At 45.4% G+C, this 11,564-nt stretch overlaps 1 long non-coding RNA gene across 1 annotated transcript; it reads right to left on the bottom strand.

The window, feature by feature from the left end:
• Positions 1-2,009: 2,009 nt before the first annotated feature.
• LOC126639099 (uncharacterized) lies at positions 2,010-7,869 on the bottom strand. The gene is made up of 4 exons (XR_007628752.1): positions 7,820-7,869; positions 5,425-5,530; positions 5,233-5,315; positions 2,010-2,141 (listed from the first exon to the last, which is right to left on the bottom strand). It is a non-coding gene; the product is annotated as an uncharacterized LOC126639099 (long non-coding RNA).
• Between the last annotated feature and the right edge of the window lie 3,695 nt (positions 7,870-11,564).

The raw sequence follows: 11,564 nt of genomic DNA, 5'->3' as shown, positions 1-11,564 counted from the left end.
ATTCCCTTTCATGTCAGCACCCACACTGAAGTCCTGGCAGGGCAAAGTGCCTAAACCAGCACCCGCTCTCTGCTGCCACCCCAAACTTCCTCCCCCTTCCCTCTTCCTAAACACTGCCTCGCCCTCCAAAGGTTCCCCATGGAGAAACAAACCCAAATTCAACTCTGGCTTTACCTAAGTTAAAAAGCAGAGTATTTGCATGATCCTTCACCCACCATCAATCAGCTTGCTTTGAGGGCTGAGGGAGCCTCGCTGAGGTACAAGAAGCAATTCTAAGGCTGGTCCTGGAGGCAGATCCTGCAGGTGAAAAACAGGCAGGGCATCGTGCAGATGATTCCCAAGGACCTGCTGCACGGAGCTCCTGACTCTGGCAATGTTTTGGCAACAGGCACTGTGTCCAGTCCCACTTCAAAGCCACCCCTGTGCTTTCAGAATCACGGTTAAGTGCCCTCTCTAATTACCACGTGTTTCCAGTATGTTTTTAATCATCATCATTAAGGGATTGAACATAGCCCACTGAGATACAGAAGTGCATGATACATGAGCAATAATTATTCCAACCTCTTCCCTGGTTTCAGGTAAGGATCAACACTGTATATTTAAAGCTGCTCCTTAGTTTATGATGGTCTGTTTTAGGATTATTTTATCCTGAGTGTTTCTGGTTAAGGCCAACTAAAGGTTAAGGTCTGTAGGGGAGGGGAAGCATGTTTTAAAATTATTTTAAAGGCTTTCAGTTATTTAAAGTCAATGCCTGTGACCTGTTAAGAATCAGTAAAGATGAAGACATCTGCCTTATGCTATTCCAGAGTAAACAGATCTGCTGCAGAATTAGAAGACAACTCAGAGTTGGAATTTCAGTTTAATTTATGGTAGACATGCCACTGGAAAATCTCAGTGTAGAAATGGGGATGTTAGTTTTAACCAAGCTAACAGGGGTGCTACAAGCACTCCAAACACAGCAGCCCAGCACTCCCAGATGTGCTAATATTTGCCCTAGTTTTCAAAAAACAAGTGGGAGAGGAAGGGGAGAGCTTGTCATTAAGGCATGACTTTGAAAGGGCCTCTGAGGCCATGGGTCAGTGCCACTCACCCAACCTCCCCATAACACACAGTGGCCTTCCCTGTGCTCCTCAAACAGTCTGCCACAAGCAAAGCACAAGGGCTACAGCTTTTCCCATTGAATTTTGTAGTTACTGGTCACTTTTGTGGCCCCTCAGTGACACGGCCAGCCTATGCAAGGATAAATAATGTGTGCTCAGTGCTCACCTTCAGCCTGCCCACCCCAACATCCTCGTGTTCTTGTGCTGGGACTGTCCCAGATTCACCCATTTCAAATCCAACTCCTCTGTCCCATCACAGAGATCTACAGCCTCCCAAATCCTTACAAAGGCCTGAGTGCCTAAAGACATGAAAAGGCTACCCACGTGCTTTCTCGTGGACAGTAAATATCTGTATTTAAAAAAAATATCTGTACACATCCTTTAATGCACAGCAAGAATGAATTTGAGCCAGTTTAGCTGATTTTGCTTTAAAAGCTACACAAAATACCTTACATTTGCCAGGGGTGCAAGCGTGAACATCCAAATTTCTGTGTCTAACCCTAAGCTACAATCTTTCCTGAGCAAAACTGTTTGGATTGTTTTCATCAGGAGGTATGTTTTGTTTGGGGTTTTGTTGTTTGACTACTATCTTGTTTGTGTTTTAAAAAATATTTTTCCTTGTTTTCCAGTGAAATACCAGACATGGAAAATTATTGTTGATGTGGTTTTAAAACCTCGTGACTTTTTTTTAAGTTATTTTTCTTGGTAAAATATAAAGGAACTATCTGGCCATTGGAAACTTTGAAATAAATATAATCTTTGCAAAGTACCTTCTGGAAACTTTTTGATGACCTTCCACCAGACCTGTTCCAGTTTATCCTTGGCTCTGATGTGGAGAACCTGCGTGACCTCATGACACAATCTTCTGAGATACCATTCCCTATTTGCCGAGATAATAGGAATTTTAGTCTCCAAACAAGTGATTCTTCATCAGAAAAGTGACAGTCCATCAGATTGAAGGTTACTGCAGAAATATATCAGCTTTGAATAATTACAGTGTTTGTGGGAAATATTTCTCCAGTTCAAGATGGAGATTTCACTCTGTGAAAATAAAAAAAAAAGGCAAACAAAAAACACTCAATCGTCTTAATCATAACAGTGATTGTAAAACCCCCAAACAGGCTGCTTCAGACTATAGCAAGGCTTTGTTTGCTCACAGGCTCTGTGGCATAAATTACAGACTGAGCTTTGCTCAGGGCCACAAAGGTGGATTTTCATTGAAAGCTCACCCACACCACCCTCAGTCGTGGCCAAACATCCAAAATGTAAATGAAAATCATTAGGCATGTACTGCAAACAGGCTGACTCCCACTTTCGTGGGTGCAGTCCAAGGCATGTCCCAAACTGCTGCACGAAGCTGGCAGAGGCACAGAGAGCTCCATCAACCCCACTGCCCATCGGCCATCTGTGCCCACAGGTGGGGAGGGGAAGAAAGGAAGGCTCCACCCTGTTCCCAGAGGAGGGGTTCAGCCTCTTCACCCAAGTGAAAAGAGCTCAGCCAGATCACAATCTTCAATTCATAAGTGTTCATCTATGAAATCGGATTCCCACCCCTCTCCACTAAGAATCTGCTATTTCAACGAAGCACAAGATGTCAGGATTTCTGCCAACATGAGCACAGCTGTCAAAATCTCATCCTTGGAAAGAATCCCAGATAGACACATGTTTTACCCCAGCCAAAATGGTCAAACTTTGCAGAGAAACATTCAGAGAGGAAAAAGGTTCCATATTGTCACTGCGATAGTTTGGGCTTGCTCACAGCCAGACAACTGGGATGCAGTGTTTTAATAGCTGAGCCATTAAAAGCAACAGGCATCTTGCTATTGACAGCAATAAGAGCAGATTCAGTGCCTTTGGCACAAGATTATCAAAAGCAGCGTTGCAGGAAAGGAAATAGGCTTGTTTGAATTTGGAAGACAACAAATAAAGGGGAAATATGCTTGCAATTTTCTATTTCTAGAGTATGTTTTTCTGAATAACTTCAGCACTTCTGCCTGGTATTTCCAATGGAAGTCTGAGGAGTCTTGGCTTTATACTGTCCTTGAGTTCATGTCTTTTCAAGTCTACCTGGAAATCCAAGCCTCAGACTTTGCCATGGGTGCACAGGGTAGAAAGGCTCCTCTCTGGGTTATCCCAGGGACGAGAGACAACCACAGCCCAGCCACGAGCAACCTGCATGGAGGGCAGGGAGCAGCAGGCACTGGGGCCCTGCTGACAGAATCTGCTCTCATGTTTAGGAGGATCCCTAGCCTGGAGTTCTGCAACTTCTCACAGTAGAACTGAGCAAGATTCAGCCAAGATTCCCAACCCGCTGAGCAGGGAAGCATCAACCTATTTCTTCTGATCTGAGACACGCAGAGGACAAATGATTTTGCCCAAGGTCACGTGTGGGGGCAGTGGCAAAGCCAGGAGAGGTCCAGCAATGCCTCAGTCCTCGTGCAAACAGGACCTGCACGTTGCCTCTCCCAGCTTGGCCCGAGCTGCGTGTGAGCAGCGGGCAGGCAAGGGGTGAACTCGTCCAGCTGAGGGGTGGGGAGGGGAGGTGGCATCAGGAACAGCAACCATTATCCTCTTTACTGGAAAATGTGTATCTGAATGGCCAGATTTACTGGCTGTTCCAGATCTTTATGAGATTTATGAGGCCTGAGAAAAAAAAATTTACTAGAAAGACATAAAACTTCAGTGGTTTGAAATGGAAATGTTTGCAAGGGACGTGGGATCAGCTGGTTTCAATTGCAGCCCTCTGAAGCAGGGAGAGCTTCACTGCAGGGTTGAGGACCTCAAACCTCTCCTGACCTGATCCTCCTGAGCTAGAGATTAAAGCTGACTGGAGAGCCAATGCTCCGTCACTGGGAGAAGCTGTGGTAGCCCAGGTGAAGGAAAGACAGATAATGGAGATGAGGAGCAGCACATGGCAGAGACACTCAAGTCTTCTTGTGCAAACGGTACCTGGTGAATCTAAACTGCTTTCTGATCCTGCACCACCCACCACACTGCTCCTGCCTCTGAGGGGCTTATTAAATTGCACAGAAAGCTAAACCTGAGCTGTCCTGTATTTACACCCTGCTGGGAAATACAACGTGATCTCCAGGCACGCAGAGCTCCAAGGAGCACAGGGCAGGGACACCTGCATGGCTTGGCATTTTAGCCCCAGTGCTCACAGCACGGGACTGGTTCTCAGCAGAGGCATGTGAACATCTCTGCACCCTGCTCCTTGTTTCCCTCTGTTCACAGGGAATCTCCTCCTGGTTCTGACAAAGCACATTGCCCCAAACTCAGCCTCTGCCTTCACAGAGGTGATCCCAAACTCCAAGCTCTGGGAAGAAAGCTTATCCCTGGGCTGAATGTGACCCAGTGCAAAACAGAAACTGAATTCCCCTCCAAGCATAACACACAGAACAACAAAGCACTTGGAAAATGTTGAGTTCACCGTATCAGAAGCCTGACACCACATTACACACGTCACTTAATGAGGGTAATAAGCTTTAACTTAGCAGCCTCTGAACTGAGCTCATCATGCACTTGGAGCAATACTTCCTGCAGTGCCTTGGAGGGCACTTGGGATCGGTTGGCCAACATTTCACACCTTTGCATTTGCCAGCATTGGTTCCTGGCTCTGAAACAAACACAAAACACGCTGAAGATTTCCAAAGGGTATCCGAGGGGGGCAGGGGGTCAGTGGGGATGATGCTGATGAACTTATTGCAATGCTCTCCCCCCTCTTCACCTTGCAGGATGCTTAATTACAGTGGGCTCCTGTGGGATTCACACCTTGCAGCTCACAACTGCCCTGCTGGCAGCTCGATTCAGTGTGAGCTGAAAGGTGCACAGGGCTCCTTCTGCCTCTCTCCTCCCCTTGAATTACTGGAGAACATTTCCCTTTCTTCTTCCTCTTGTTCTGTGTTCCATCTGCCAGAGCAGGTGGAGCTGCCTGGCTCACCTGGTGGCAGATCCTCACAGAAAAAGCCAGGCAGTTCCCAGTTCACAGTCCCCTTCCCTGGGCCTGCCTTCAATCCTGCACATCCCAAATATTGCATTCTAATACATAGGAAACTTCTGCTATGCAAAGCCCCAGAGGCCACAAGGAGAGGACTGCTGTCCACACAGGATTGCCCCCAGCAGATCAGCTCACCTGCCTGAGCTTCTGCTTGGCATGTGCAAGCTCGTGCTTGGCAGTGCCACATCACAAAATGCTCTGGTCCATGCTCAGTGGTGCTGTCAGAGGAGACAAAGTTTCACATAATTCTGCTCAAGCATCATTTATATCCTGAAATGTGATTTTTGGCTTGCTTTCCCTTGCTTGCAAATTATATCATGTGTTTACTTGCGTGCTGGTGTTTGGGAAATCATCTTGATGTGTTTCAGACATCCAACTTCACAGCTTGTCCTGACAGCATCTTGCAGGAGGGAGGTCCACAAATTCACCTTCTCTGTGTAAAGAGAAATTTACCTTTTAGACTTAGCATCAGCTTTATCTTTGTACAATCTCTTACCAGACAAGCATGGTTATGAGCCTCTTCTGGCCCTGAAACGTGTTTACTCAGGAAGTTTCACTGAGCAATTAGGTTTTGAAACACAGAAACAAACTTCTCAGTCTACTTACAGCAGTTGCTAATAGCTTCTCACTGACTGAGCCAGTGCTTTGATCAAGATTTCTACAGAACTGGCCAAACACACCCCCTCTCAAAACCACATTGCCTCAAAATCTCTAAGTTTTGACAAAGAAATGCATAATTGTGCCTAGTTCAGAATACACTGAATTATGTTTTCTCTGTGAGCAGCATCAGTGTGAGCTCTTGTCTGGGAGGGAAGACAATTGTGGCTCTTACCTCCAGCTCAGTGCATGAAGTGCCTGTGCTGCACTCCCCAGAGGTGCAGCTCAGAGCACATCAGGCCAGGGCTCTGGTCCTGCTCTGTTTCTCCAAGAAAGTAAATGACTCAGGGGTGCTTGCCAAGCCTCGAGCTTTCAAGATTCTCTTCCCCCCAGGACTCCCATTCCCTTCTCCCTGCCTATGATTTCCAAAGGAAAGTTCACTGTCACTGACACAGCCCCACGACGAGCAAAGCCATCTGCAATGCCCTGAGCTGTGAGTGCTGCTCGTCACAGGAAGCCCCAAATCCATCAAGATCCACTCTCCTGTGCCCATAAGTGGGCATCCCATGGTCTGAGAAACTTCTCACCAACATTTTTTCACTTCCCCAGCAATATGGAAGCAGACTTGGATTTGTTTTTTCCCCTCCACATTTCACTACATTCCAATTTCTCAGGTAAGTTCTCTCCAGGAACACATTCCACCAGCGGGTTGTTTGCAGACTCTGCACATCGACCCCTGACCACGAGCCATGACCTGTGCTGCTCGGCTGCCCACCTGAGACACACACAGCTCCTTCTCTTCCTGGCTTGCAAGAGCAGTAGCAGAAACTTGAAGGGTTTCAGTAGCGCACAGGCACCCGTTTTCATTAGTACAAATTAATTTATCTTCTTCTCCGTGAGGTTCCATCAAAAGAAAACTAATGGTGATATGAATAAGCTGAATAAGGAATAAATCTGACCATAGAAGATTTTGTCCTTAATCTCATTAATATTTCCCAGTGAAAACACTCACACTATTTTCATGGGCATTCCTCACAGGATAAAATACTATCCAGCCTAACAAAAGAGTTCAATGTGAGTTTATGTTTTTTACTGAAATATGTTTTTACTTATATTGTTTCAACATTAAAAATTAGCATTATAAAGCATTTATACATAAATATGCACACCCGACTATAAACTATTGATAACTTCTTTATCTGTCAAGTACTACATTCATGAATAGTGATGCATTCAGATATATGAGACTTACATTTTTTAAAAATTAATGCACTCTTATAATCAAATTTAGCCTTTTTAGCTGTTGAGTATTGACCTGTATATTTTTCACACCACTGACTAAATTCCTGTGCCTTAACCAATTAGTTAACGAGCAATGTAATTTGGAAGGAATTGCAATTTTCCAGAAACCTGAGAAATTATAAACACTGAAATAGTAAATCAAATTAAATCAACCAACTTCCAACCCCCTTTTTTAGTATTTAGTAATACACAGGACTGTGAACATTTTCTCCAGTATTAATCTTTCTCCCTTTATCTCCAGCTCAGAGGGATTTGCAGCCAGGTCACTGTAATATATTGCACTCTAACATGTTTCACCTGAAATTTCCAGTAAGGCACACAGCTCTTTTTGGCTTTCCACAGCATCAACTACTAATTCTTTCAGGCCCCTCTTTAAATCTCAGCCTTTAATACTGTTGGATATCACTGCACACGTATAGATTTACTGCTGTAGCTTTCTTTAACCAACCAAAAATAAAGCATGACAGGATGGCATTGCCCCTTTGGGGAACAGGCTGCTACAAGGAAGATGTACGAGGCCTTGAAATGGATGTTTGAAGAACATCAGGACATACACAGAGAGTGGAAAATAAGAGGAGAAGGAAGAGGGGCTGTTCGTAAATGTAGACAAATCCTACAGACATCATTCAGGGGATATCTGGTTTCACTGGTCAAGTATAATTTGTCTAATCTGACTTCAAAATTGTTGTTCGGCCCTTAAAATACCTTGGTTGTAAAGACAAGATATGAGTCTTTAGGAGGCTGGCAGGGTGAAGAGAGGAAGAGAAGGAGGGAGACAGAAAGTCAACAGATCAATAAAAGCACTTTAGGATAATGGCTCTACCTCGAGCAGACCAGGTCTGCATTTCAGGCCAGCCCCAGAACTGCCAGGAAATAATGTTTGCATGAGGGAAATGTTGAATCCACAGCGTGGTGGCACAAAGTGAGGTTCTGGTTCTGCCCCATCCTGTTCCAGGCCTGTGATTGCCTTCTTGCTGATCCTTGATCTCACACAGTGTCCTGTCCGCAGTCAGCAAGACGAGGGAGCCTGTGGGTTTGCAGCTTTTTGGAGAGACAGACAGTAAATGAAGACATCAGGACAGAGTGGAAGTGAAAAGGTGGGACACAGAAGTGTAAGAACATTGATTCCCACCTTTTTGTGTTGGCTTTTTTTCATGAGTAGTTACATGGAAACAACAGAGTGCCCGAGTCAGGTCAGAGCTGATCTGTTAAGAAGTCAGCACCAATATCTGCACATTCACAGCACCTCCAAGAGACTTCCCAACTCGATGGGATTTTATTACAGTAAGGGCCCCATCTACTGCCACAAATTTGCAGTGAATCAAACCACGTATTTAAATATCTTTTCTTTCATTAAAATACTTGCAGTAATGCCCTACCATTCCACTGCACTTTCCATCTCTCACTCTTATCCCCACACAAGCTCATCCATCAGCACCAGTCAGCTTCCCCAAGCACACCCACACTGCACAAGTCAGAAAATGCTGCCCATGCACCAAGTAATACAAAAAGTCATGGAAAGTTTACCTTCATACTGTACACCTACAACCTGCACTTTAAAGGGTTCCATATATATAGCACAGAGCTTTGGGTTGCTCAGGAGTTTGTAACAACATATGTGAAATCTCTAATCATAAGACTGTGGCATAAAATCAGGTGTTGGAAGCAGGAGAACTGGGGCCTGAATAGAAAACAAACTAGTCAGTTCAAATGGAACAGGATATTTATACTAACATAAGGTGCTTAACTATGGGTCATGCTCAAGGTTTAACTTAGTTGAAGTTACTCTTGGGCTGGGGGGTATTTTAGAAGCTATCAATATTTCAAGGGAATTTTTTCCCTATTAGCACAATAAAAATAGTCATATAAGTGGATGGCCCTAGAGCCTGATACCTAGGAGCTCTGCTGGGTGCAAGCACTTCTGTAGGAAAGACCCTAATTCACTGCAAGGTGCAAGAGCCTGGCAGGAAGCAAGCAGTGACCTCCTGCTGCAGAACTGCCCGTGCAGCCACCCACACACCACCCTCCCAAAAAGAAAGCAGCAGCTCTGTTTCTCAAGACTGAGTAAGGGGAGCACAACAAAATGAAGAGAAACACTGGAGATTGTTTCTCTTTAATTACCCTCTCTCAGTATTTTTGCTCATCAGCTGAAACTCCCTGTTGCTTTTTTAAAGTAAACAAAACAGTGATGTTTTAATACTGAACCACCTCACTTCTTTGGTGTGACTAATTGCTGAAACTGGCCATAAATTGTCCATTTTGTGACACTCTGAATAGCCTCATTTATTCTGGACGGCACACATCTGTTTTTGTGTGTGCACACACGTGCACACTTACACAAACACGTCCCTCTCCTGTGGCCAGTGTACAATTTCAGCCCCATATTGAGTTTTGGCTGGTGTTGAGGTCCCTGAGGCTGAAGAGAAATAAAACTCTCAGAGGGGAAATGGCATGTAAACATGGCTCTTAAGTTCATCTGCATGGAAAATGTTCCCTTCAGATGAGGCTGGTGAAGGAATCACATGAGGAACGTTGGGAGCAACCAGGTAGAGGGAAATACTGCAAAATGCAGCTGTACTTTCTCCTCTCCCAGTAAACAGAGCCATATTCCTACCAGCCTGAGCAACCAGCAAGACGATAGCACAGCCAGGCAGGAGAATGCTTGGTGCTGAGCCACATGATGCCATTTCAGACCCTTGTTCAGTGTTTCTGACATGAAAAAAACCTCAGTTCACATCTATCAACATGCCATAGGACTAAATGAAGCAGAGATCTAACCAGCCAATCTAGTTTCTTTTTTTCCTGTCATAAAACTGGCTAACATGTAAGTAATCCTTTCACCATGGTTGCTCCAGCTGCTTTAGATGTACCTGTCAATAAGGAGGCAATTTAATTTTAATCAGTGCTTTCTCTCATACACATAGGTCCCAACTTGTTGCTCACTTGACACCTGAGCTATTTTTTTTTTAAATCAAACTCCATGATTTTTCATCAACACTGATGACAGACACGGAGGAGGGGCAGGAATTCCAACACAGGTTTCTGATGAACAGCGGGCCATGGCCTCGGCTCTTGGGCTCAGTGGCAGCGTGAGCAGCCAATCCCTTTCCTGGGGTAGTGTCTGCCCAGGAGAACTGGGAGCCTCCTCCCCACCTCCACCTCCTCCTGCCCTGCAGGGCTCCTGTGGAAAGCGGCACAAATGGCTGGGAAAACGAGAAGGGCTCTGGACGCAAGTGCAGAAACTCACCGGGAAGATGTTCAGAAGTACGATTCACACAACCACCCTCTGACACAGAAAGGAGAATTTCTCAAGAGCTCTGACAGCACAAAACAATCAATGAGTTAAAAGGGGTTTTGCCTTTAGTTTTCAAGAGGATTTTCCCCCTTCGTTCCTGGTGGGAAAGCTTACGCCTTTAATTCTATCACTATAAACTAAATAATACATCAGGGCTTTTTTTTTCTGTCAGGCATGGCAATGGTACTGAACGTATGCAAAGTTTCCACTAAAGGTTTTTGTAACTTAATTTTCCTCTGGAGATTAGAGGAAGCCAGATATTCTGTTTCTTGCTGGAAGTTGGCTGGTAGCCACGCTGCGCTCCACTTCCCTGTCATCCATCCCCAGCCCCCAGCCCTGTTCATCAGATGGCTGCATCTTCCCTCAATTTCTCCTGTCAAGCTATTAAGGGGGTAGGGAAGAGCAAGAGAAGAGAATCAGCTGAGATATAAACCAGCTCAGTCCCAGAGTGCCTCTCCCCCTTCTCAAGGTTGAGCTCGCTGTGTCACTGCACACACTCCTGTCAGAGCGAGGAGAACGTGCTTTCCTGCACCCAGACTCAATGGCTCAAGCTTATTTCCCAAAGGAATAGGGCACACAGGAATTCTTCTGCACAGAGTCATCACAGCCCTGTAAAAGCACGAAACTGCAGCACAGAGAGGGTGCAGAATCACTGAGCCTGGGCTCCAGGCTGAGGATATTCCCCTTTGGCCACGCCGTGCCCCTGCCTGCACTGGGGAAGCGCAGCCCTGCCTGGGGGTTTTATGGATTTGAGAGCAGAGAGTTATCACAACTCCCTGAGTTTTGGCAGCTTCCTTTGCTAGGGAATTTCTGGCACATGCTCAGTGGTGAGTGGAGGTGGTTGGCTGGAGAAAAAGCTTTATAAGGTTCACAAAGAACCCCCAGATCCAAGTTAGATTTAGGGCTGAAAATACTGATTTTATCACATCACTCCCCCCTCCTTTGCCTTTGAAGCAGAACAGAAACCCTCAGTCCAGCACACCCAACATCTATGGAGAGCTTTGCCTTCCACTGAAATGTTCCATGGGGACCCACTATCTTCATGAGGAGACAAAATGAACTCCCCCTCTGGATATCTTAGGGCTTTGAAAATAGTTGGATCCCAGCATTTTTGGCTGGGTCTACCTCCCATCCTCGTACATATCAATAAACGAGAAGCAAAACTAGCTAAGACGGCTCCCACACATCAGAAAGAACAACTTTTGCATGATTTCGGCCTAAGCTGCTTCTTTGTAAGCAACTGGGTAGCAAATTATCAAGAACACCATCAAAA

Source organism: Myiozetetes cayanensis, unplaced genomic scaffold (genome assembly GCF_022539395.1).
Source record: "Myiozetetes cayanensis isolate MyiCay16 unplaced genomic scaffold, myiCay2020 scf19, whole genome shotgun sequence".
In the NCBI taxonomy this organism is placed as follows: domain Eukaryota; kingdom Metazoa; phylum Chordata; class Aves; order Passeriformes; family Tyrannidae; genus Myiozetetes; species Myiozetetes cayanensis.
Note: the sequence above shows the minus strand (reverse complement) of the source record. Positions and strands in the feature narration are given on the sequence as shown.